At 42.2% G+C, this 23,355-nt stretch overlaps 15 non-coding genes across 15 annotated transcripts; 1 reads left to right on the forward strand and 14 right to left on the reverse strand.

The window, feature by feature from the left end:
- Positions 1 to 1,596: 1,596 nt before the first annotated feature.
- Positions 1,597 to 1,670, reverse strand: TRNAT-AGU (transfer RNA threonine (anticodon AGU)). Its single transcript has one exon. It is a non-coding gene; the product is annotated as a tRNA-Thr (tRNA).
- Positions 1,671 to 4,956: 3,286 nt separating this feature from the next.
- Positions 4,957 to 5,030, reverse strand: TRNAT-AGU (transfer RNA threonine (anticodon AGU)). Its single transcript has one exon. It is a non-coding gene; the product is annotated as a tRNA-Thr (tRNA).
- A 1,046-nt stretch (positions 5,031 to 6,076) lies between these two features.
- On the reverse strand, positions 6,077 to 6,150 carry TRNAT-AGU (transfer RNA threonine (anticodon AGU)). The gene has a single exon. It is a non-coding gene; the product is annotated as a tRNA-Thr (tRNA).
- Positions 6,151 to 7,196: 1,046 nt separating this feature from the next.
- On the reverse strand, positions 7,197 to 7,270 carry TRNAT-AGU (transfer RNA threonine (anticodon AGU)). Its single transcript has one exon. It is a non-coding gene; the product is annotated as a tRNA-Thr (tRNA).
- A 1,046-nt stretch (positions 7,271 to 8,316) lies between these two features.
- On the reverse strand, positions 8,317 to 8,390 carry TRNAT-AGU (transfer RNA threonine (anticodon AGU)). The gene has a single exon. It is a non-coding gene; the product is annotated as a tRNA-Thr (tRNA).
- Positions 8,391 to 11,676: 3,286 nt separating this feature from the next.
- Positions 11,677 to 11,750, reverse strand: TRNAT-AGU (transfer RNA threonine (anticodon AGU)). The gene has a single exon. It is a non-coding gene; the product is annotated as a tRNA-Thr (tRNA).
- Positions 11,751 to 13,916: 2,166 nt separating this feature from the next.
- TRNAT-AGU (transfer RNA threonine (anticodon AGU)) lies at positions 13,917 to 13,990 on the reverse strand. The gene has a single exon. It is a non-coding gene; the product is annotated as a tRNA-Thr (tRNA).
- Positions 13,991 to 15,036: 1,046 nt separating this feature from the next.
- Positions 15,037 to 15,110, reverse strand: TRNAT-AGU (transfer RNA threonine (anticodon AGU)). The gene has a single exon. It is a non-coding gene; the product is annotated as a tRNA-Thr (tRNA).
- Positions 15,111 to 16,156: 1,046 nt separating this feature from the next.
- TRNAT-AGU (transfer RNA threonine (anticodon AGU)) lies at positions 16,157 to 16,230 on the reverse strand. The gene has a single exon. It is a non-coding gene; the product is annotated as a tRNA-Thr (tRNA).
- A 1,046-nt stretch (positions 16,231 to 17,276) lies between these two features.
- On the reverse strand, positions 17,277 to 17,350 carry TRNAT-AGU (transfer RNA threonine (anticodon AGU)). The gene has a single exon. It is a non-coding gene; the product is annotated as a tRNA-Thr (tRNA).
- A 1,046-nt stretch (positions 17,351 to 18,396) lies between these two features.
- TRNAT-AGU (transfer RNA threonine (anticodon AGU)) lies at positions 18,397 to 18,470 on the reverse strand. Its single transcript has one exon. It is a non-coding gene; the product is annotated as a tRNA-Thr (tRNA).
- A 1,046-nt stretch (positions 18,471 to 19,516) lies between these two features.
- On the reverse strand, positions 19,517 to 19,590 carry TRNAT-AGU (transfer RNA threonine (anticodon AGU)). The gene has a single exon. It is a non-coding gene; the product is annotated as a tRNA-Thr (tRNA).
- Positions 19,591 to 20,636: 1,046 nt separating this feature from the next.
- TRNAT-AGU (transfer RNA threonine (anticodon AGU)) lies at positions 20,637 to 20,710 on the reverse strand. The gene has a single exon. It is a non-coding gene; the product is annotated as a tRNA-Thr (tRNA).
- A 608-nt stretch (positions 20,711 to 21,318) lies between these two features.
- Positions 21,319 to 21,400, forward strand: TRNAS-GCU (transfer RNA serine (anticodon GCU)). The gene has a single exon. It is a non-coding gene; the product is annotated as a tRNA-Ser (tRNA).
- A 1,476-nt stretch (positions 21,401 to 22,876) lies between these two features.
- TRNAT-AGU (transfer RNA threonine (anticodon AGU)) lies at positions 22,877 to 22,950 on the reverse strand. The gene has a single exon. It is a non-coding gene; the product is annotated as a tRNA-Thr (tRNA).
- Between the last annotated feature and the right edge of the window lie 405 nt (positions 22,951 to 23,355).

The following is a 23,355-nucleotide window of genomic DNA, read 5'->3' on the forward strand; positions in this document are numbered from 1 at the left end:
TGTTTTCCAAATGTGGGTTCGGTAAAGGTACTTTTGTTGATGGGGTGGCCGAGTGGTTAAGGCGATGGACTGCTAATCCATTGTGCTCTGCACGCATGGGTTCGAATCCCATCCTCGTCGTATGATTCCTTTTTGGAAAATTCTCTATGCTCAGCGCAAGCAATGCCCCGAGGAAGAAAATTTACCATCACCGTTCAAGAAGGATGCTATTGAAGTCTCTAAACATATTTACAGGCATTATGTAGCGTATCAGTCAGGCAATAGTGAATCGGCACCTCTAATTTATCGTGCCTTATGCCATCCTACATTTTGCAAAACGTTGCAACCATCTACTTGTTAAAACTAAACCTGAGCTGACTCTTTGCCACTCGGGTGGAGTATTCTAGGGATGTGGGACGAGCATCTTTAATGTCATTGGCTAGTGAACATCTCCCTTTTGGAAAAAAAAGCTGATTATTGAGCAGAATAAGAAAACAAGGCACTGCTGAGAGTTGAACTCAGGATTGCCTGTTTACTAGACAGGCGCTTTAACCAACTAAGCCACAGCGCCCATGAGCAAAACTGTGGAAAACCAGAAAGATGGCAAGGATGATCCAGGAGAAGAATTTTTAAATGTAGGATGATTTTGAGGAGTGGTTCTAAGTTTTGCTATTTGTCACAGAGATGGCAAATTAAGTGTGAACAGATCCTATGCAGCATGTAGTTTCAGGTGGCTACCACTATAGAACAGCAAGGAAGTCGAGTCCCATCACATACTTGGCAGCAGCATGCAGTTCTCTGTCATTTTGCATCGTGACAATTCTAAATGAAATCGGCTTGGGACGATCCTTTTTGGAAAAGACATGGATAATTTGTCCATAGGTATGTAATCCATGCATTTGCCTTGCATGAATTGTGGCCTGTTTTACTTTAAAAGTTAGATAGAAGGCAGAATTGACAGATTTAGGGAATGCTAGGGAAATGCCAACATAAATGAGAAGCAGAGAGGACTGAATGTTTAGTATTTATGCCATTAGCATGGGTCATCACGTTGGATGTAAAACAAGACCTGCTGAGCCAATGTCTGATGTACGGCGCTGTTGCATGTGGAAAGAAAATGAAGCCTAAGAATCATCACGACTGTTTTCCAAATGTGGGTTCGGTAAAAGTACTTTTGTTGACGGGGTGGCCAAGTGGTTAAGGTGATGGACTGCTAATCCATTGTGCTCTGCACGCATGGGTTCGAATCCCATTCTCGTCGTATGATTTCTTTTTGGAAAATTCTCTATGCTCAGCGCAAGCAATGCCCCGAGGAAGAAAATTTACCATCACCGTTCAAGAAGAATGCTATTGAAGTCTCTAAACATATTTACAGGCATTATGTAGCGTATCAGTCAGGCAATAGTGAATCGGCACCTCTAATTTATCGTGCCTTATGCCATCCTACATTTTGCAAAACATTGCAACCATCTACTTGTTAAAACTAAACCAGAACTGACTCTTTGCCACTCGGGTGGAGTATTCTAGGGATGTGGGACGAGCATCTTTAATGTCATTGGCTAGTGAACATCTCCCTTTTGGAAAAAAGTGCTGATTATTGAGCAGAATAAGAGAACAAGGCACTGCTGAGAGTTGAACTCAGGATCTCCTGTTTACTAGACAGGCGCTTTAACCAACTAAGCCACAGCGCCCATGAGCAAAACTGTGGAAAACCAGAAAGATGGCAAGGATGATCCAGGAGAAGAATTTTTAAATGTAGGATGATTTTGAGGAGTGGTTCTAAGTTTTGCTATTTGTCACAGAGATGGCAAATTAAGTGTGAACAGATCCTATGCAGCATGTAGTTTCAGGTGGCTACCACTATAGAACAGCAAGGAAGTCGAGTCCCATCACATACTTGGCAGCAGCATGCAGTTCTCTGTCATTTTGCATCGTGACAATTCTAAATGAAATCGGCTTGGGACGATCCTTTTTGGAAAAGACATGGATAATTTCTCCATAGGTATGTAATCCATGCATTTGCCTTGCATGAATTGTGGCCTGTTTTACTTTAAAAGTTAGATAGAAGGCAGAATTGACAGATTTAGGGAATGCTAGGGAAATGCCAACATAAATGAGAAGCAGAGAGGACTGAATGTTTAGTATTTATGCCATTAGCATGGGTCATCACGTTGGATGTAAAACAAGACCTGCTGAGCCAATGTCTGATGTACGGCGCTGTTGCATGTGGAAAGAAAATGAAGCCTAAGAATCATCACGACTGTTTTCCAAATGTGGGTTCGGTAAAAGTACTTTTGTTGACGGGGTGGCCGAGTGGTTAAGGCGATGGACTGCTAATCCATTGTGCTCTGCACGCATGGGTTCGAATCCCATTCTCGTCGTATGATTTCTTTTTGGAAAATTCTCTATGCTCAGCGCAAGCAATGCCCCGAGGAAGAAAATTTACCATCACCGTTCAAGAAGGATGCTATTGAAGTCTTTAAACATATTTACAGGCATTATGTAGCGTATCAGTCAGGCAATAGTGAATCGGCACCTCTAATTTATCGTGCCTTATGCCATCCTACATTTTGCAAAACGTTGCAACCATCTACTTGTTAAAACTAAACCTGAGCTGACTCTTTGCCACTCGGGTGGAGTATTCTAGGGATGTGGGACGAGCATCTTTAATGTCATTGGCTAGTGAACATCTCCCTTTTGGAAAAAAAAGCTGATTATTGAGCAGAATAAGAAAACAAGGCACTGCTGAGAGTTGAACTCAGGATCGCCTGTTTACTAGACAGGCGCTTTAACCAACTAAGCCACAGCGCCCATGAGCAAAACTGTGGAAAACCAGAAAGATGGCAAGGATGATCCAGGAGAAGAATTTTTAAATGTAGGATGATTTTGAGGAGTGGTTCTAAGTTTTGCTATTTGTCACAGAGATGGCAAATTAAGTGTGAACAGATCCTATGCAGCATGTAGTTTCAGGTGGCTACCACTATAGAACAGCAAGGAAGTCGAGTCCCATCACATACTTGGCAGCAGCATGCAGTTCTCTGTCATTTTGCATCGTGACAATTCTAAATGAAATCGGCTTGGGACGATCCTTTTTGGAAAAGACATGGATAATTTCTCCATAGGTATGTAATCCATGCATTTGCCTTGCATGAATTGTGGCCTGTTTTACTTTAAAAGTTAGATAGAAGGCAGAATTGACAGATTTAGGGAATGCTAGGGAAATGCCAACATAAATGAGAAGCAGAGAGGACTGAATGTTTAGTATTTATGCCATTAGCATGGGTCATCACGTTGGATGTAAAACAAGACCTGCTGAGCCAATGTCTGATGTACGGCGCTGTTGCATGTGGAAAGAAAATGAAGCCTAAGAATCATCACGACTGTTTTCCAAATGTGGGTTCGGTAAAAGTACTTTTGTTGACGGGGTGGCCGAGTGGTTAAGGCGATGGACTGCTAATCCATTGTGCTCTGCACGCATGGGTTTGAATCCCATCCTCATTGTATGATTCCTTTTTGGAAAATTCTCTATGCTCAGCGCAAGCAATGCCCCGAGGAAGAAAATTTACCATCACCGTTCAAGAAGGATGCTATTGAAGTCTTTAAACATATTTACAGGCATTATGTAGCGTATCAGTCAGGCAATAGTGAATCGGCACCTCTAATTTATCGTGCCTTATGCCATCCTACATTTTGCAAAACGTTGCAACCATCTACTTGTTAAAACTAAACCTGAGCTGACTCTTTGCCACTCGGGTGGAGTATTCTAGGGATGTGGGACGAGCATCTTTAATGTCATTGGCTAGTGAACATCTCCCTTTTGGAAAAAAAAGCTGATTATTGAGCAGAATAAGAAAACAAGGCACTGCTGAGAGTTGAACTCAGGATCGCCTGTTTACTAGACAGGCGCTTTAACCAACTAAGCCACAGCGCCCATGAGCAAAACTGTGGAAAACCAGAAAGATGGCAAGGATGATCCAGGAGAAGAATTTTTAAATGTAGGATGATTTTGAGGAGTGGTTCTAAGTTTTGCTATTTGTCACAGAGATGGCAAATTAAGTGTGAACAGATCCTATGCAGCATGTAGTTTCAGGTGGCTACCACTATAGAACAGCAAGGAAGTCGAGTCCCATCACATACTTGGCAGCAGCATGCAGTTCTCTGTCATTTTGCATCGTGACAATTCTAAATGAAATCGGCTTGGGACGATCCTTTTTGGAAAAGACATGGATAATTTCTCCATAGGTATGTAATCCATGCATTTGCCTTGCATGAATTGTGGCCTGTTTTACTTTAAAAGTTAGATAGAAGGCAGAATTGACAGATTTAGGGAATGCTAGGGAAATGCCAACATAAATGAGAAGCAGAGAGGACTGAATGTTTAGTATTTATGCCATTAGCATGGGTCATCACGTTGGATGTAAAACAAGACCTGCTGAGCCAATGTCTGATGTACGGCGCTGTTGCATGTGGAAAGAAAATGAAGCCTAAGAATCATCACGACTGTTTTCCAAATGTGGGTTCGGTAAAAGTACTTTTGTTGACGGGGTGGCCGAGTGGTTAAGGCGATGGACTGCTAATCCATTGTGCTCTGCACGCATGGGTTCGAATCCCATTCTCGTCGTATGATTTCTTTTTGGAAAATTCTCTATGCTCAGCGCAAGCAATGCCCCGAGGAAGAAAATTTACCATCACCGTTCAAGAAGGATGCTATTGAAGTCTCTAAACATATTTACAGGCATTATGTAGCGTATCAGTCAGGCAATAGTGAATCGGCACCTCTAATTTATCGTGCCTTATGCCATCCTACATTTTGCAAAACATTGCAACCATCTACTTGTTAAAACTAAACCAGAGCTGACTCTTTGCCACTCGGGTGGAGTATTCTAGGGATGTGGGACGAGCATCTTTAATGTCATTGGCTAGTGAACATCTCCCTTTTGGAAAAAAGTGCTGATTATTGAGCAGAATAAGAGAACAAGGCACTGCTGAGAGTTGAACTCAGGATCTCCTGTTTACTAGACAGGCGCTTTAACCAACTAAGCCACAGCGCCCATGAGCAAAACTGTGGAAAACCAGAAAGATGGCAAGGATGATCCAGGAGAAGAATTTTTAAATGTAGGATGATTTTGAGGAGTGGTTCTAAGTTTTGCTATTTGTCACAGAGATGGCAAATTAAGTGTGAACAGATCCTATGCAGCATGTAGTTTCAGGTGGCTACCACTATAGAACAGCAAGGAAGTCGAGTCCCATCACATACTTGGCAGCAGCATGCAGTTCTCTGTCATTTTGCATCGTGACAATTCTAAATGAAATCGGCTTGGGACGATCCTTTTTGGAAAAGACATGGATAATTTGTCCATAGGTATGTAATCCATGCATTTGCCTTGCATGAATTGTGGCCTGTTTTACTTTAAAAGTTAGATAGAAGGCAGAATTGACAGATTTAGGGAATGCTAGGGAAATGCCAACATAAATGAGAAGCAGAGAGGACTGAATGTTTAGTATTTATGCCATTAGCATGGGTCATCACGTTGGATGTAAAACAAGACCTGCTGAGCCAATGTCTGATGTACGGCGCTGTTGCATGTGGAAAGAAAATGAAGCCTAAGAATCATCACGACTGTTTTCCAAATGTGGGTTCGGTAAAAGTACTTTTGTTGACGGGGTGGCCGAGTGGTTAAGGCGATGGACTGCTAATCCATTGTGCTCTGCACGCATGGGTTTGAATCCCGTTCTCGTCGTATGATTTCTTTTTGGAAAATTCTCTATGCTCAGCGCAAGAAATGCCCCGAGGAAGAAAATTTACCATCACCGTTCAAGAAGGATGCTATTGAAGTCTCTAAACATATTTACAGGCATTATGTAGCGTATCAGTCAGGCAATAGTGAATCAGCACCTCTAATTTATCGTGCCTTATGCCATCCTACATTTTGCAAAACATTGCAACCATCTACTTGTTAAAACTAAACCAGAGCTGACTCTTTGCCACTCGGGTGGAGTATTCTAGGGATGTGGGACGAGCATCTTTAATGTCATTGGCTAGTGAACATCTCCCTTTTGGAAAAAAGTGCTGATTATTGAGCAGAATAAGAGAACAAGGCACTGCTGAGAGTTGAACTCAGGATCTCCTGTTTACTAGACAGGCGCTTTAACCAACTAAGCCACAGCGCCCATGAGCAAAACTGTGGAAAACCAGAAAGATGGCAAGGATGATCCAGGAGAAGAATTTTTAAATGTAGGATGATTTTGAGGAGTGGTTCTAAGTTTTGCTATTTGTCACAGAGATGGCAAATTAAGTGTGAACAGATCCTATGCAGCATGTAGTTTCAGGTGGCTACCACTATAGAACAGCAAGGAAGTCGAGTCCCATCACATACTTGGCAGCAGCATGCAATTCTCTGTCATTTTGCATCGTGACAATTCTAAATGAAATCGGCTTGGGACGATCCTTTTTGGAAAAGACATGGATAATTTCTCCATAGGTATGTAATCCATGCATTTGCCTTGCATGAATTGTGGCCTGTTTTACTTTAAAAGTTAGATAGAAGGCAGAATTGACAGATTTAGGGAATGCTAGGGAAATGCCAACATAAATGAGAAGCAGAGAGGACTGAATGTTTAGTATTTATGCCATTAGCATGGGTCATCACGTTGGATGTAAAACAAGACCTGCTGAGCCAATGTCTGATGTACGGCGCTGTTGCATGTGGAAAGAAAATGAAGCCTAAGAATCATCACGACTGTTTTCCAAATGTGGGTTCGGTAAAGGTACTTTTGTTGACGGGGTGGCCGAGTGGTTAAGGCGATGGACTGCTAATCCATTGTGCTCTGCACGCATGGGTTCGAATCCCATTCTCGTCGTATGATTTCTTTTTGGAAAATTCTCTATGCTCAGCGCAAGCAATGCCCCGAGGAAGAAAATTTACCATCACCGTTCAAGAAGGATGCTATTGAAGTCTCTAAACATATTTACAGGCATTATGTAGCGTATCAGTCAGGCAATAGTGAATCAGCACCTCTAATTTATCGTGCCTTATGCCATCCTACATTTTGCAAAACATTGCAACCATCTACTTGTTAAAACTAAACCAGAGCTGACTCTTTGCCACTCGGGTGGAGTATTCTAGGGATGTGGGACGAGCATCTTTAATGTCATTGGCTAGTGAACATCTCCCTTTTGGAAAAAAGTGCTGATTATTGAGCAGAATAAGAGAACAAGGCACTGCTGAGAGTTGAACTCAGGATCTCCTGTTTACTAGACAGGCGCTTTAACCAACTAAGCCACAGCGCCCATGAGCAAAACTGTGGAAAACCAGAAAGATGGCAAGGATGATCCAGGAGAAGAATTTTTAAATGTAGGATGATTTTGAGGAGTGGTTCTAAGTTTTGCTATTTGTCACAGAGATGGCAAATTAAGTGTGAACAGATCCTATGCAGCATGTAGTTTCAGGTGGCTACCACTATAGAACAGCAAGGAAGTCGAGTCCCATCACATACTTGGCAGCAGCATGCAATTCTCTGTCATTTTGCATCGTGACAATTCTAAATGAAATCGGCTTGGGACGATCCTTTTTGGAAAAGACATGGATAATTTCTCCATAGGTATGTAATCCATGCATTTGCCTTGCATGAATTGTGGCCTGTTTTACTTTAAAAGTTAGATAGAAGGCAGAATTGACAGATTTAGGGAATGCTAGGGAAATGCCAACATAAATGAGAAGCAGAGAGGACTGAATGTTTAGTATTTATGCCATTAGCATGGGTCATCACGTTGGATGTAAAACAAGACCTGCTGAGCCAATGTCTGATGTACGGCGCTGTTGCATGTGGAAAGAAAATGAAGCCTAAGAATCATCACGACTGTTTTCCAAATGTGGGTTCGGTAAAGGTACTTTTGTTGACGGGGTGGCCGAGTGGTTAAGGCGATGGACTGCTAATCCATTGTGCTCTGCACGCATGGGTTCGAATCCCATTCTCGTCGTATGATTTCTTTTTGGAAAATTCTCTATGCTCAGCGCAAGCAATGCCCCGAGGAAGAAAATTTACCATCACCGTTCAAGAAGGATGCTATTGAAGTCTCTAAACATATTTACAGGCATTATGTAGCGTATCAGTCAGGCAATAGTGAATCGGCACCTCTAATTTATCGTGCCTTATGCCATCCTACATTTTGCAAAACATTGCAACCATCTACTTGTTAAAACTAAACCAGAGCTGACTCTTTGCCACTCGGGTGGAGTATTCTAGGGATGTGGGACGAGCATCTTTAATGTCATTGGCTAGTGAACATCTCCCTTTTGGAAAAAAGTGCTGATTATTGAGCAGAATAAGAGAACAAGGCACTGCTGAGAGTTGAACTCAGGATCTCCTGTTTACTAGACAGGCGCTTTAACCAACTAAGCCACAGCGCCCATGAGCAAAACTGTGGAAAACCAGAAAGATGGCAAGGATGATCCAGGAGAAGAATTTTTAAATGTAGGATGATTTTGAGGAGTGGTTCTAAGTTTTGCTATTTGTCACAGAGATGGCAAATTAAGTGTGAACAGATCCTATGCAGCATGTAGTTTCAGGTGGCTACCACTATAGAACAGCAAGGAAGTCGAGTCCCATCACATACTTGGCAGCAGCATGCAATTCTCTGTCATTTTGCATCGTGACAATTCTAAATGAAATCGGCTTGGGACGATCCTTTTTGGAAAAGACATGGATAATTTCTCCATAGGTATGTAATCCATGCATTTGCCTTGCATGAATTGTGGCCTGTTTTACTTTAAAAGTTAGATAGAAGGCAGAATTGACAGATTTAGGGAATGCTAGGGAAATGCCAACATAAATGAGAAGCAGAGAGGACTGGATGTTTAGTATTTATGCCATTAGCATGGGTCATCACGTTGGATGTAAAACAAGACCTGCTGAGCCAATGTCTGATGTACGGCGCTGTTGCATGTGGAAAGAAAATGAAGCCTAAGAATCATCACGACTGTTTTCCAAATGTGGGTTCGGTAAAAGTACTTTTGTTGACGGGGTGGCCGAGTGGTTAAGGCGATGGACTGCTAATCCATTGTGCTCTGCACGCATGGGTTTGAATCCCATTCTCGTCGTATGATTTCTTTTTGGAAAATTCTCTATGCTCAGCGCAAGCAATGCCCCGAGGAAGAAAATTTACCATCACCGTTCAAGAAGGATGCTATTGAAGTCTCTAAACATATTTACAGGCATTATGTAGCGTATCAGTCAGGCAATAGTGAATCGGCACCTCTAATTTATCGTGCCTTATGCCATCCTACATTTTGCAAAACATTGCAACCATCTACTTGTTAAAACTAAACCAGAGCTGACTCTTTGCCACTCGGGTGGAGTATTCTAGGGATGTGGGACGAGCATCTTTAATGTCATTGGCTAGTGAACATCTCCCTTTTGGAAAAAAGAGCTGATTATTGAGCAGAATAAGAGAACAAGGCACTGCTGAGAGTTGAACTCAGGATCTCCTATTTACTAGACAGGCGCTTTAACCAACTAAGCCACAGCACCCATGAGCAAAACTGTGGAATACCAGAAAGATGGCAAGGATGATCCAGGAGAAGAATTTTTAAATGTAGGATAATTTTGAGGAGTGGTTCTAAGTTTTGCTATTTGTCACAGAGATGGCAAATTAAGTGTGAACAGATCCTATGCAGCATGTAGTTTCAGGTGGCTACCACTATAGAACAGCAAGGAAGTCGAGTCCCATCACATACTTGGCAGCAGCATGCAGTTCTCTGTCATTTTGCATCGTGACAATTCTAAATGAAATCGGCTTGGGACGATCCTTTTTGGAAAAGACATGGATAATTTCTCCATAGGTATGTAATCCACGCATTTGCCTTGCATGAATTGTGGCCTGTTTTACTTTAAAAGTTAGATAGAAGGCAGAATTGACAGATTTAGGGAATGCTAGGGAAATGCCAACATAAATGAGAAGCAGAGAGGACTGAATGTTTAGTATTTATGCCATTAGCATGGGTCATCACGTTGGATGTAAAACAAGACCTGCTGAGCCAATGTCTGATGTACGGCGCTGTTGCATGTGGAAAGAAAATGAAGCCTAAGAATCATCACGACTGTTTTCCAAATGTGGGTTCGGTAAAAGTACTTTTGTTGACGGGGTGGCCGAGTGGTTAAGGCGATGGACTGCTAATCCATTGTGCTCTGCACGCATGGGTTCGAATCCCATTCTCGTCGTATGATTTCTTTTTGGAAAATTCTCTATGCTCAGCGCAAGCAATGCCCCGAGGAAGAAAATTTACCATCACCGTTCAAGAAGGATGCTATTGAAGTCTCTAAACATATTTACAGGCATTATGTAGCGTATCAGTCAGGCAATAGTGAATCGGCACCTCTAATTTATCGTGCCTTATGCCATCCTACATTTTGCAAAACATTGCAACCATCTACTTGTTAAAACTAAACCAGAGCTGACTCTTTGCCACTCGGGTGGAGTATTCTAGGGATGTGGGACGAGCATCTTTAATGTCATTGGCTAGTGAACATCTCCCTTTTGGAAAAAAGTGCTGATTATTGAGCAGAATAAGAGAACAAGGCACTGCTGAGAGTTGAACTCAGGAGCTCCTGTTTACTAGACAGGCGCTTTAACCAACTAAGCCACAGCACCCATGAGCAAAACTGTGGAAAACCAGAAAGATGGCAAGGATGATCCAGGAGAAGAATTTTTAAATGTAGGATGATTTTGAGGAGTGGTTCTAAGTTTTGCTATTTGTCACAGAGATGGCAAATTAAGTGTGAACAGATCCTATGCAGCATGTAGTTTCAGGTGGCTACCACTATAGAACAGCAAGGAAGTCGAGTCCCATCACATACTTGGCAGCAGCATGCAGTTCTCTGTCATTTTGCATCGTGACAATTCTAAATGAAATCGGCTTGGGACGATCCTTTTTGGAAAAGACATGGATAATTTCTCCATAGGTATGTAATCCATGCATTTGCCTTGCATGAATTGTGGCCTGTTTTACTTTAAAAGTTAGATAGAAGGCAGAATTGACAGATTTAGGGAATGCTAGGGAAATGCCAACATAAATGAGAAGCAGAGAGGACTGAATGTTTAGTATTTATGCCATTAGCATGGGTCATCACGTTGGATGTAAAACAAGACCTGCTGAGCCAATGTCTGATGTACGGCGCTGTTGCATGTGGAAAGAAAATGAAGCCTAAGAATCATCACGACTGTTTTCCAAATGTGGGTTCGGTAAAAGTACTTTTGTTGACGGGGTGGCCGAGTGGTTAAGGCGATGGACTGCTAATCCATTGTGCTCTGCACGCATGGGTTCGAATCCCATTCTCGTCGTATGATTTCTTTTTGGAAAATTCTCTATGCTCAGCGCAAGCAATGCCCCGAGGAAGAAAATTTACCATCACCGTTCAAGAAGGATGCTATTGAAGTCTCTAAACATATTTACAGGCATTATGTAGCGTATCAGTCAGGCAATAGTGAATCGGCACCTCTAATTTATCGTGCCTTATGCCATCCTACATTTTGCAAAACATTGCAACCATCTACTTGTTAAAACTAAACCAGAGCTGACTCTTTGCCACTCGGGTGGAGTATTCTAGGGATGTGGGACGAGCATCTTTAATGTCATTGGCTAGTGAACATCTCCCTTTTGGAAAAAAGTGCTGATTATTGAGCAGAATAAGAGAACAAGGCACTGCTGAGAGTTGAACTCAGGATCTCCTGTTTACTAGACAGGCGCTTTAACCAACTAAGCCACAGCGCCCATGAGCAAAACTGTGGAAAACCAGAAAGATGGCAAGGATGATCCAGGAGAAGAATTTTTAAATGTAGGATGATTTTGAGGAGTGGTTCTAAGTTTTGCTATTTGTCACAGAGATGGCAAATTAAGTGTGAACAGATCCTATGCAGCATGTAGTTTCAGGTGGCTACCACTATAGAACAGCAAGGAAGTCGAGTCCCATCACATACTTGGCAGCAGCATGCAGTTCTCTGTCATTTTGCATCGTGACAATTCTAAATGAAATCGGCTTGGGACGATCCTTTTTGGAAAAGACATGGATAATTTGTCCATAGGTATGTAATCCATGCATTTGCCTTGCATGAATTGTGGCCTGTTTTACTTTAAAAGTTAGATAGAAGGCAGAATTGACAGATTTAGGGAATGCTAGGGAAATGCCAACATAAATGAGAAGCAGAGAGGACTGAATGTTTAGTATTTATGCCATTAGCATGGGTCATCACGTTGGATGTAAAACAAGACCTGCTGAGCCAATGTCTGATGTACGGCGCTGTTGCATGTGGAAAGAAAATGAAGCCTAAGAATCATCACGACTGTTTTCCAAATGTGGGTTCGGTAAAAGTACTTTTGTTGACGGGGTGGCCGAGTGGTTAAGGCGATGGACTGCTAATCCATTGTGCTCTGCACGCATGGGTTCGAATCCCATTCTCGTCGTATGATTTCTTTTTGGAAAATTCTCTATGCTCAGCGCAAGCAATGCCCCGAGGAAGAAAATTTACCATCACCGTTCAAGAAGGATGCTATTGAAGTCTCTAAACATATTTACAGGCATTATGTAGCGTATCAGTCAGGCAATAGTGAATCGGCACCTCTAATTTATCGTGCCTTATGCCATCCTACATTTTGCAAAACATTGCAACCATCTACTTGTTAAAACTAAACCAGAGCTGACTCTTTGCCACTCGGGTGGAGTATTCTAGGGATGTGGGACGAGCATCTTTAATGTCATTGGCTAGTGAACATCTCCCTTTTGGAAAAAAGTGCTGATTATTGAGCAGAATAAGAGAACAAGGCACTGCTGAGAGTTGAACTCAGGATCTCCTGTTTACTACACAGGCGCTTTAACCAACTAAGCCACAGCGCCCATGAGCAAAACTGTGGAAAACCAGAAAGATGGCAAGGATGATCCAGGAGAAGAATTTTTAAATGTAGGATGATTTTGAGGAGTGGTTCTAAGTTTTGCTATTTGTCACAGAGATGGCAAATTAAGTGTGAACAGATCCTATGCAGCATGTAGTTTCAGGTGGCTACCACTATAGAACAGCAAGGAAGTCGAGTCCCATCACATACTTGGCAGCAGCATGCAGTTCTCTGTCATTTTGCATCGTGACAATTCTAAATGAAATCGGCTTGGGACGATCCTTTTTGGAAAAGACATGGATAATTTCTCCATAGGTATGTAATCCATGCATTTGCCTTGCATGAATTGTGGCCTGTTTTACTTTAAAAGTTAGATAGAAGGCAGAATTGACAGATTTAGGGAATGCTAGGGAAATGCCAACATAAATGAGAAGCAGAGAGGACTGAATGTTTAGTATTTATGCCATTAGCATGGGTCATCACGTTGGATGTAAAACAAGACCTGCTGAGCCAATGTCTGATGTACGGCGCTGTTGCATGTGGAAAGAAAATGAAGCCTAAGAATCATCACGACTGTTTTCCAAATGTGGGTTCGGTAAAAGTACTTTTGTTGACGGGGTGGCCGAGTGGTTAAGGCGATGGACTGCTAATCCATTGTGCTCTGCACGCATGGGTTCGAATCCCATTCTCGTCGTATGATTTCTTTTTGGAAAATTCTCTATGCTCAGCGCAAGCAATGCCCCGAGGAAGAAAATTTACCATCACTGTTCAAGAAGGATGCTATTGAAGTCTCTAAACATATTTACAGGCATTATGTAGCGTATCAGTCAGGCAATAGTGAATCGGCACCTCTAATTTATCGTGCCTTATGCCATCCTACATTTTGCAAAACATTGCAACCATCTACTTGTTAAAACTAAACCAGAGCTGACTCTTTGCCACTCGGGTGGAGTATTCTAGGGATGTGGGACGAGCATCTTTAATGTCATTGGCTAGTGAACATCTCCCTTTTGGAAAAAAGTGCTGATTATTGAGCAGAATAAGAGAACAAGGCACTGCTGAGAGTTGAACTCAGGATCTCCTGTTTACTAGACAGGCGCTTTAACCAACTAAGCCACAGCGCCCATGAGCAAAACTGTGGAAAACCAGAAAGATGGCAAGGATGATCCAGGAGAAGAATTTTTAAATGTAGGATGATTTTGAGGAGTGGTTCTAAGTTTTGCTATTTGTCACAGAGATGGCAAATTAAGTGTGAACAGATCCTATGCAGCATGTAGTTTCAGGTGGCTACCACTATAGAACAGCAAGGAAGTCGAGTCCCATCACATACTTGGCAGCAGCATGCAGTTCTCTGTCATTTTGCATCGTGACAATTCTAAATGAAATCGGCTTGGGACGATCCTTTTTGGAAAAGACATGGATAATTTCTCCATAGGTATGTAATCCATGCATTTGCCTTGCATGAATTGTGGCCTGTTTTACTTTAAAAGTTAGATAGAAGGCAGAATTGACAGATTTAGGGAATGCTAGGGAAATGCCAACATAAATGAGAAGCAGAGAGGACTGGATGTTTAGTATTTATGCCATTAGCATGGGTCATCACGTTGGATGTAAAACAAGACCTGCTGAGCCAATGTCTGATGTACGGCGCTGTTGCATGTGGAAAGAAAATGAAGCCTAAGAATCATCACGACTGTTTTCCAAATGTGGGTTCGGTAAAAGTACTTTTGTTGACGGGGTGGCCGAGTGGTTAAGGCGATGGACTGCTAATCCATTGTGCTCTGCACGCATGGGTTCGAATCCCATTCTCGTCGTATGATTTCTTTTTGGAAAATTCTCTATGCTCAGCGCAAGCAATGCCCCGAGGAAGAAAATTTACCATCACCGTTCAAGAAGGATGCTATTGAAGTCTCTAAACATATTTACAGGCATTATGTAGCGTATCAGTCAGGCAATAGTGAATCGGCACCTCTAATTTATCGTGCCTTATGCCATCCTACATTTTGCAAAACATTGCAACCATCTACTTGTTAAAACTAAACCAGAGCTGACTCTTTGCCACTCGGGTGGAGTATTCTAGGGATGTGGGACGAGCATCTTTAATGTCATTGGCTAGTGAACATCTCCCTTTTGGAAAAAAGTGCTGATTATTGAGCAGAATAAGAGAACAAGGCACTGCTGAGAGTTGAACTCAGGATCTCCTGTTTACTAGACAGGCGCTTTAACCAACTAAGCCACAGCGCCCATGAGCAAAACTGTGGAAAACCAGAAAGATGGCAAGGATGATCCAGGAGAAGAATTTTTAAATGTAGGATGATTTTGAGGAGTGGTTCTAAGTTTTGCTATTTGTCACAGAGATGGCAAATTAAGTGTGAACAGATCCTATGCAGCATGTAGTTTCAGGTGGCTACCACTATAGAACAGCAAGGAAGTCGAGTCCCATCACATACTTGGCAGCAGCATGCAGTTCTCTGTCATTTTGCATCGTGACAATTCTAAATGAAATCGGCTTGGGACGATCCTTTTTGGAAAAGACATGGATAATTTCTCCATAGGTATGTAATCCATGCATTTGCCTTGCATGAATTGTGGCCTGTTTTACTTTAAAAGTTAGATAGAAGGCAGAATTGACAGATTTAGGGAATGCTAGGGAAATGCCAACATAAATGAGAAGCAGAGAGGACTGGATGTTTAGTATTTATGCCATTAGCATGGGTCATCACGTTGGATGTAAAACAAGACCTGCTGAGCCAATGTCTGATGTACGGCGCTGTTGCATGTGGAAAGAAAATGAAGCCTAAGAATCATCACGACTGTTTTCCAAATGTGGGTTCGGTAAAAGTACTTTTGTTGACGGGGTGGCCGAGTGGTTAAGGCGATGGACTGCTAATCCATTGTGCTCTGCACGCATGGGTTCGAATCCCATTCTCGTCGTATGATTTCTTTTTGGAAAATTCTCTATGCTCAGCGCAAGCAATGCCCCGAGGAAGAAAATTTACCATCACCGTTCAAGAAGGATGCTATTGAAGTCTCTAAACATATTTACAGGCATTATGTAGCGTATCAGTCAGGCAATAGTGAATCGGCACCTCTAATTTATCGTGCCTTATGCCATCCTACATTTTGCAAAACATTGCAACCATCTACTTGTTAAAACTAAACCAGAGCTGACTCTTTGCCACTCGGGTGGAGTATTCTAGGGATGTGGGACGAGCATCTTTAATGTCATTGGCTAGTGAACATCTCCCTTTTGGAAAAAAGTGCTGATTATTGAGCAGAATAAGAGAACAAGGCACTGCTGAGAGTTGAACTCAGGATCTCCTGTTTACTAGACAGGCGCTTTAACCAACTAAGCCACAGCGCCCATGAGCAAAACTGTGGAAAACCAGAAAGATGGCAAGGATGATCCAGGAGAAGAATTTTTAAATGTAGGATGATTTTGAGGAGTGGTTCTAAGTTTTGCTATTTGTCACAGAGATGGCAAATTAAGTGTGAACAGATCCTATGCAGCATGTAGTTTCAGGTGGCTACCACTATAGAACAGCAAGGAAGTCGAGTCCCATCACATACTTGGCAGCAGCATGCAGTTCTCTGTCATTTTGCATCGTGACAATTCTAAATGAAATCGGCTTGGGACGATCCTTTTTGGAAAAGACATGGATAATTTCTCCATAGGTATGTAATCCATGCATTTGCCTTGCATGAATTGTGGCCTGTTTTACTTTAAAAGTTAGATAGAAGGCAGAATTGACAGATTTAGGGAATGCTAGGGAAATGCCAACATAAATGAGAAGCAGAGAGGACTGGATGTTTAGTATTTATGCCATTAGCATGGGTCATCACGTTGGATGTAAAACAAGACCTGCTGAGCCAATGTCTGATGTACGGCGCTGTTGCATGTGGAAAGAAAATGAAGCCTAAGAATCATCACGACTGTTTTCCAAATGTGGGTTCGGTAAAAGTACTTTTGTTGACGGGGTGGCCGAGTGGTTAAGGCGATGGACTGCTAATCCATTGTGCTCTGCACGCATGGGTTCGAATCCCATTCTCGTCGTATGATTTCTTTTTGGAAAATTCTCTATGCTCAGCGCAAGCAATGCCCCGAGGAAGAAAATTTACCATCACCGTTCAAGAAGGATGCTATTGAAGTCTCTAAACATATTTACAGGCATTATGTAGCGTATCAGTCAGGCAATAGTGAATCGGCACCTCTAATTTATCGTGCCTTATGCCATCCTACATTTTGCAAAACATTGCAACCATCTACTTGTTAAAACTAAACCAGAGCTGACTCTTTGCCACTCGGGTGGAGTATTCTAGGGATGTGGGACGAGCATCTTTAATGTCATTGGCTAGTGAACATCTCCCTTTTGGAAAAAAGTGCTGATTATTGAGCAGAATAAGAGAACAAGGCACTGCTGAGAGTTGAACTCAGGATCTCCTGTTTACTAGACAGGCGCTTTAACCAACTAAGCCACAGCGCCCATGAGCAAAACTGTGGAAAACCAGAAAGATGGCAAGGATGATCCAGGAGAAGAATTTTTAAATGTAGGATGATTTTGAGGAGTGGTTCTAAGTTTTGCTATTTGTCACAGAGATGGCAAATTAAGTGTGAACAGATCCTATGCAGCATGTAGTTTCAGGTGGCTACCACTATAGAACAGCAAGGAAGTCGAGTCCCATCACATACTTGGCAGCAGCATGCAGTTCTCTGTCATTTTGCATCGTGACAATTCTAAATGAAATCGGCTTGGGACGATCCTTTTTGGAAAAGACATGGATAATTTCTCCATAGGTATGTAATCCATGCATTTGCCTTGCATGAATTGTGGCCTGTTTTACTTTAAAAGTTAGATAGAAGGCAGAATTGACAGATTTAGGGAATGCTAGGGAAATGCCAACATAAATGAGAAGCAGAGAGGACTGAATGTTTAGTATTTATGCCATTAGCATGGGTCATCACGTTGGATGTAAAACAAGACCTGCTGAGCCAATGTCTGATGTACGGCGCTGTTGCATGTGGAAAGAAAATGAAGCCTAAGAATCATCACGACTGTTTTCCAAATGTGGGTTCGGTAAAAGTACTTTTGTTGACGGGGTGGCCGAGTGGTTAAGGCGATGGACTGCTAATCCATTGTGCTCTGCACGCATGGGTTCGAATCCCATTCTCGTCGTATGATTTCCTTTTGGAAAATTCTCTATGCTCAGCGCAAGCAATGCCCCGAGGAAGAAAATTTACCATCACCGTTCAAGAAGGATGCTATTGAAGTCTCTAAACATATTTACAGGCATTATGTAGCGTATCAGTCAGGCAATAGTGAATCGGCACCTCTAATTTATCGTGCCTTATGCCATCCTACATTTTGCAAAACATTGCAACCATCTACTTGTTAAAACTAAACCAGAGCTGACTCTTTGCCACTCGGGTGGAGTATTCTAGGGATGTGGGACGAGCATCTTTAATGTCATTGGCTAGTGAACATCTCCCTTTTGGAAAAAAGTGCTGATTATTGAGCAGAATAAGAGAACAAGGCACTGCTGAGAGTTGAACTCAGGATCTCCTGTTTACTAGACAGGCGCTTTAACCAACTAAGCCACAGCGCCCATGAGCAAAACTGTGGAAAACCAGAAAGATGGCAAGGATGATCCAGGAGAAGAATTTTTAAATGTAGGATGATTTTGAGGAGTGGTTCTAAGTTTTGCTATTTGTCACAGAGATGGCAAATTAAGTGTGAACAGATCCTATGCAGCATGTAGTTTCAGGTGGCTACCACTATAGAACAGCAAGGAAGTCGAGTCCCATCACATACTTGGCAGCAGCATGCAGTTCTCTGTCATTTTGCATCGTGACAATTCTAAATGAAATCGGCTTGGGACGATCCTTTTTGGAAAAGACATGGATAATTTGTCCATAGGTATGTAATCCATGCATTTGCCTTGCATGAATTGTGGCCTGTTTTACTTTAAAAGTTAGATAGAAGGCAGAATTGACAGATTTAGGGAATGCTAGGGAAATGCCAACATAAATGAGAAGCAGAGAGGACTGGATGTTTAGTATTTATGCCATTAGCATGGGTCATCACGTTGGATGTAAAACAAGACCTGCTGAGCCAATGTCTGATGTACGGCGCTGTTGCATGTGGAAAGAAAATGAAGCCTAAGAATCATCACGACTGTTTTCCAAATGTGGGTTCGGTAAAAGTACTTTTGTTGACGGGGTGGCCGAGTGGTTAAGGCGATGGACTGCTAATCAATTGTGCTCTGCACGCATGGGTTCGAATCCCATTCTCGTCGTATGATTTCTTTTTGGAAAATTCTCTATGCTCAGCGCAAGCAATGCCCCGAGGAAGAAAATTTACCATCACCGTTCAAGAAGGATGCTATTGAAGTCTCTAAACATATTTACAGGCATTATGTAGCGTATCAGTCAGGCAATAGTGAATCGGCACCTCTAATTTATCGTGCCTTATGCCATCCTACATTTTGCAAAACATTGCAACCATCTACTTGTTAAAACTAAACCAGAGCTGACTCTTTGCCACTCGGGTGGAGTATTCTAGGGATGTGGGACGAGCATCTTTAATGTCATTGGCTAGTGAACATCTCCCTTTTGGAAAAAAGTGCTGATTATTGAGCAGAATAAGAGAACAAGGCACTGCTGAGAGTTGAACTCAGGATCTCCTGTTTACTAGACAGGCGCTTTAACCAACTAAGCCACAGCGCCCATGAGCAAAACTGTGGAAAACCAGAAAGATGGCAAGGATGATCCAGGAGAAGAATTTTTAAATGTAGGATGATTTTGAGGAGTGGTTCTAAGTTTTGCTATTTGTCACAGAGATGGCAAATTAAGTGTGAACAGATCCTATGCAGCATGTAGTTTCAGGTGGCTACCACTATAGAACAGCAAGGAAGTCGAGTCCCATCACATACTTGGCAGCAGCATGCAGTTCTCTGTCATTTTGCATCGTGACAATTCTAAATGAAATCGGCTTGGGACGATCCTTTTTGGAAAAGACATGGATAATTTCTCCATAGGTATGTAATCCATGCATTTGCCTTGCATGAATTGTGGCCTGTTTTACTTTAAAAGTTAGATAGAAGGCAGAATTGACAGATTTAGGGAATGCTAGGGAAATGCCAACATAAATGAGAAGCAGAGAGGACTGAATGTTTAGTATTTATGCCATTAGCATGGGTCATCACGTTGGATGTAAAACAAGACCTGCTGAGCCAATGTCTGATGTACGGCGCTGTTGCATGTGGAAAGAAAATGAAGCCTAAGAATCATCACGACTGTTTTCCAAATGTGGGTTCGGTAAAAGTACTTTTGTTGACGGGGTGGCCGAGTGGTTAAGGCGATGGACTGCTAATCAATTGTGCTCTGCACGCATGGGTTCGAATCCCATTCTCGTCGTATGATTTCTTTTTGGAAAATTCTCTATGCTCAGCGCAAGCAATGCCCCGAGGAAGAAAATTTACCATCACCGTTCAAGAAGGATGCTATTGAAGTCTCTAAACATATTTACAGGCATTATGTAGCGTATCAGTCAGGCAATAGTGAATCGGCACCTCTAATTTATCGTGCCTTATGCCATCCTACATTTTGCAAAACATTGCAACCATCTACTTGTTAAAACTAAACCAGAGCTGACTCTTTGCCACTCGGGTGGAGTATTCTAGGGATGTGGGACGAGCATCTTTAATGTCATTGGCTAGTGAACATCTCCCTTTTGGAAAAAAGTGCTGATTATTGAGCAGAATAAGAGAACAAGGCACTGCTGAGAGTTGAACTCAGGATCTCCTGTTTACTAGACAGGCGCTTTAACCAACTAAGCCACAGCGCCCATGAGCAAAACTGTGGAAAACCAGAAAGATGGCAAGGATGATCCAGGAGAAGAATTTTTAAATGTAGGATGATTTTGAGGAGTGGTTCTAAGTTTTGCTATTTGTCACAGAGATGGCAAATTAAGTGTGAACAGATCCTATGCAGCATGTAGTTTCAGGTGGCTACCACTATAGAACAGCAAGGAAGTCGAGTCCCATCACATACTTGGCAGCAGCATGCAGTTCTCTGTCATTTTGCATCGTGACAATTCTAAATGAAATCGGCTTGGGACGATCCTTTTTGGAAAAGACATGGATAATTTCTCCATAGGTATGTAATCCATGCATTTGCCTTGCATGAATTGTGGCCTGTTTTACTTTAAAAGTTAGATAGAAGGCAGAATTGACAGATTTAGGGAATGCTAGGGAAATGCCAACATAAATGAGAAGCAGAGAGGACTGAATGTTTAGTATTTATGCCATTAGCATGGGTCATCACGTTGGATGTAAAACAAGACCTGCTGAGCCAATGTCTGATGTACGGCGCTGTTGCATGTGGAAAGAAAATGAAGCCTAAGAATCATCACGACTGTTTTCCAAATGTGGGTTCGGTAAAAGTACTTTTGTTGACGGGGTGGCCGAGTGGTTAAGGCGATGGACTGCTAATCCATTGTGCTCTGCACGCATGGGTTCGAATCCCATTCTCGTCGTATGATTTCTTTTTGGAAAATTCTCTATGCTCAGCGCAAGCAATGCCCCGAGGAAGAAAATTTACCATCACCGTTCAAGAAGGATGCTATTGAAGTCTCTAAACATATTTACAGGCATTATGTAGCGTATCAGTCAGGCAATAGTGAATCGGCACCTCTAATTTATCGTGCCTTATGCCATCCTACATTTTGCAAAACATTGCAACCATCTACTTGTTAAAACTAAACCAGAGCTGACTCTTTGCCACTCGGGTGGAGTATTCTAGGGATGTGGGACGAGCATCTTTAATGTCATTGGCTAGTGAACATCTCCCTTTTGGAAAAAAAAGCTGATTATTGAGCAGAATAAGAGAACAAGGCACTGCTGAGAGTTGAACTCAGGATCTCCTGTTTATTAGACAGGCGCTTTAACCAACTAAGTCACAACGCCCATGAGCAAAACTGTGGAAAACCAGAAAGATGGCAAGGATGATCCAGGAGAAGAATTTTTAAATGTAGGATGATTTTGAGGAGTGGTTCTAAGTTTTGCTATTTGTCACAGAGATGGCAAATTAAGTGTGAACAGATCCTATGCAGCATGTAGTTTCAGGTGGCTACCACTATAGAACAGCAAGGAAGTCGAGTCCCATCACATACTTGGCAGCAGCATGCAGTTCTCTGTCATTTTGCATCGTGACAATTCTAAATGAAATCGGCTTGGGACGATCCTTTTTGGAAAAGACATGGATAATTTGTCCATAGATATGTAATCCATGCATTTGCCTTGCATGAATTGTGGCCTGTTTTACTTTGAAAGTTAGATAGAAGGCAGAATTGACAGATTTAGGGAATGCTAGGGAAATGCCAACATAAATGAGAAGCAGAGAGGACTGAATGTTTAGTATTTATGCCATTAGCATGGGTCATCACGTTGGATGTAAAACAAGACCTGCTGAGCCAATGTCTGATGTACGGCGCTGTTGCATGTGGAAAGAAAATGAAACCTAAGAATCATCACGACTGTTTTCCAAATGTGGGTTCGGTAAAAGTACTTTTGTTGACGGGGTGGCCGAGTGGTTAAGGCGATGGACTGCTAATCAATTGTGCTCTGCACGCATGGGTTCGAATCCCATTCTCGTCGTATGATTTCTTTTTGGAAAATTCTCTATGCTCAGCGCAAGCAATGCCCCGAGGAAGAAAATTTACCATCACCGTTCAAGAAGGATGCTATTGAAGTCTCTAAACATATTTACAGGCATTATGTAGCGTATCAGTCAGGCAATAGTGAATCGGCACCTCTAATTTATCGTGCCTTATGCCATCCTACATTTTGCAAAACATTGCAACCATCTACTTGTTAAAACTAAACCAGAGCTGACTCTTTGCCACTCGGGTGGAGTATTCTAGGGATGTGGGACGAGCATCTTTAATGTCATTGGCTAGTGAACATCTCCCTTTTGGAAAAAAGTGCTGATTATTGAGCAGAATAAGAGAACAAGGCACTGCTGAGAGTTGAACTCAGGATCTCCTGTTTACTAGACAGGCGCTTTAACCAACTAAGCCACAGCGCCCATGAGCAAAACTGTGGAAAACCAGAAAGATGGCAAGGATGATCCAGGAGAAGAATTTTTAAATGTAGGATGATTTTGAGGAGTGGTTCTAAGTTTTGCTATTTGTCACAGAGATGGCAAATTAAGTGTGAACAGATCCTATGCAGCATGTAGTTTCAGGTGGCTACCACTATAGAACAGCAAGGAAGTCGAGTCCCATCACATACTTGGCAGCAGCATGCAGTTCTCTGTCATTTTGCATCGTGACAATTCTAAATGAAATCGGCTTGGGACGATCCTTTTTGGAAAAGACATGGATAATTTCTCCATAGGTATGTAATCCATGCATTTGCCTTGCATGAATTGTGGCCTGTTTTACTTTAAAAGTTAGATAGAAGGCAGAATTGACAGATTTAGGGAATGCTA

The sequence above is a fragment of the Eleutherodactylus coqui genome, chromosome 11, assembly GCF_035609145.1.
Source record: "Eleutherodactylus coqui strain aEleCoq1 chromosome 11, aEleCoq1.hap1, whole genome shotgun sequence".
Classification (NCBI taxonomy): Eukaryota; Metazoa; Chordata; class Amphibia; order Anura; family Eleutherodactylidae; genus Eleutherodactylus; species Eleutherodactylus coqui.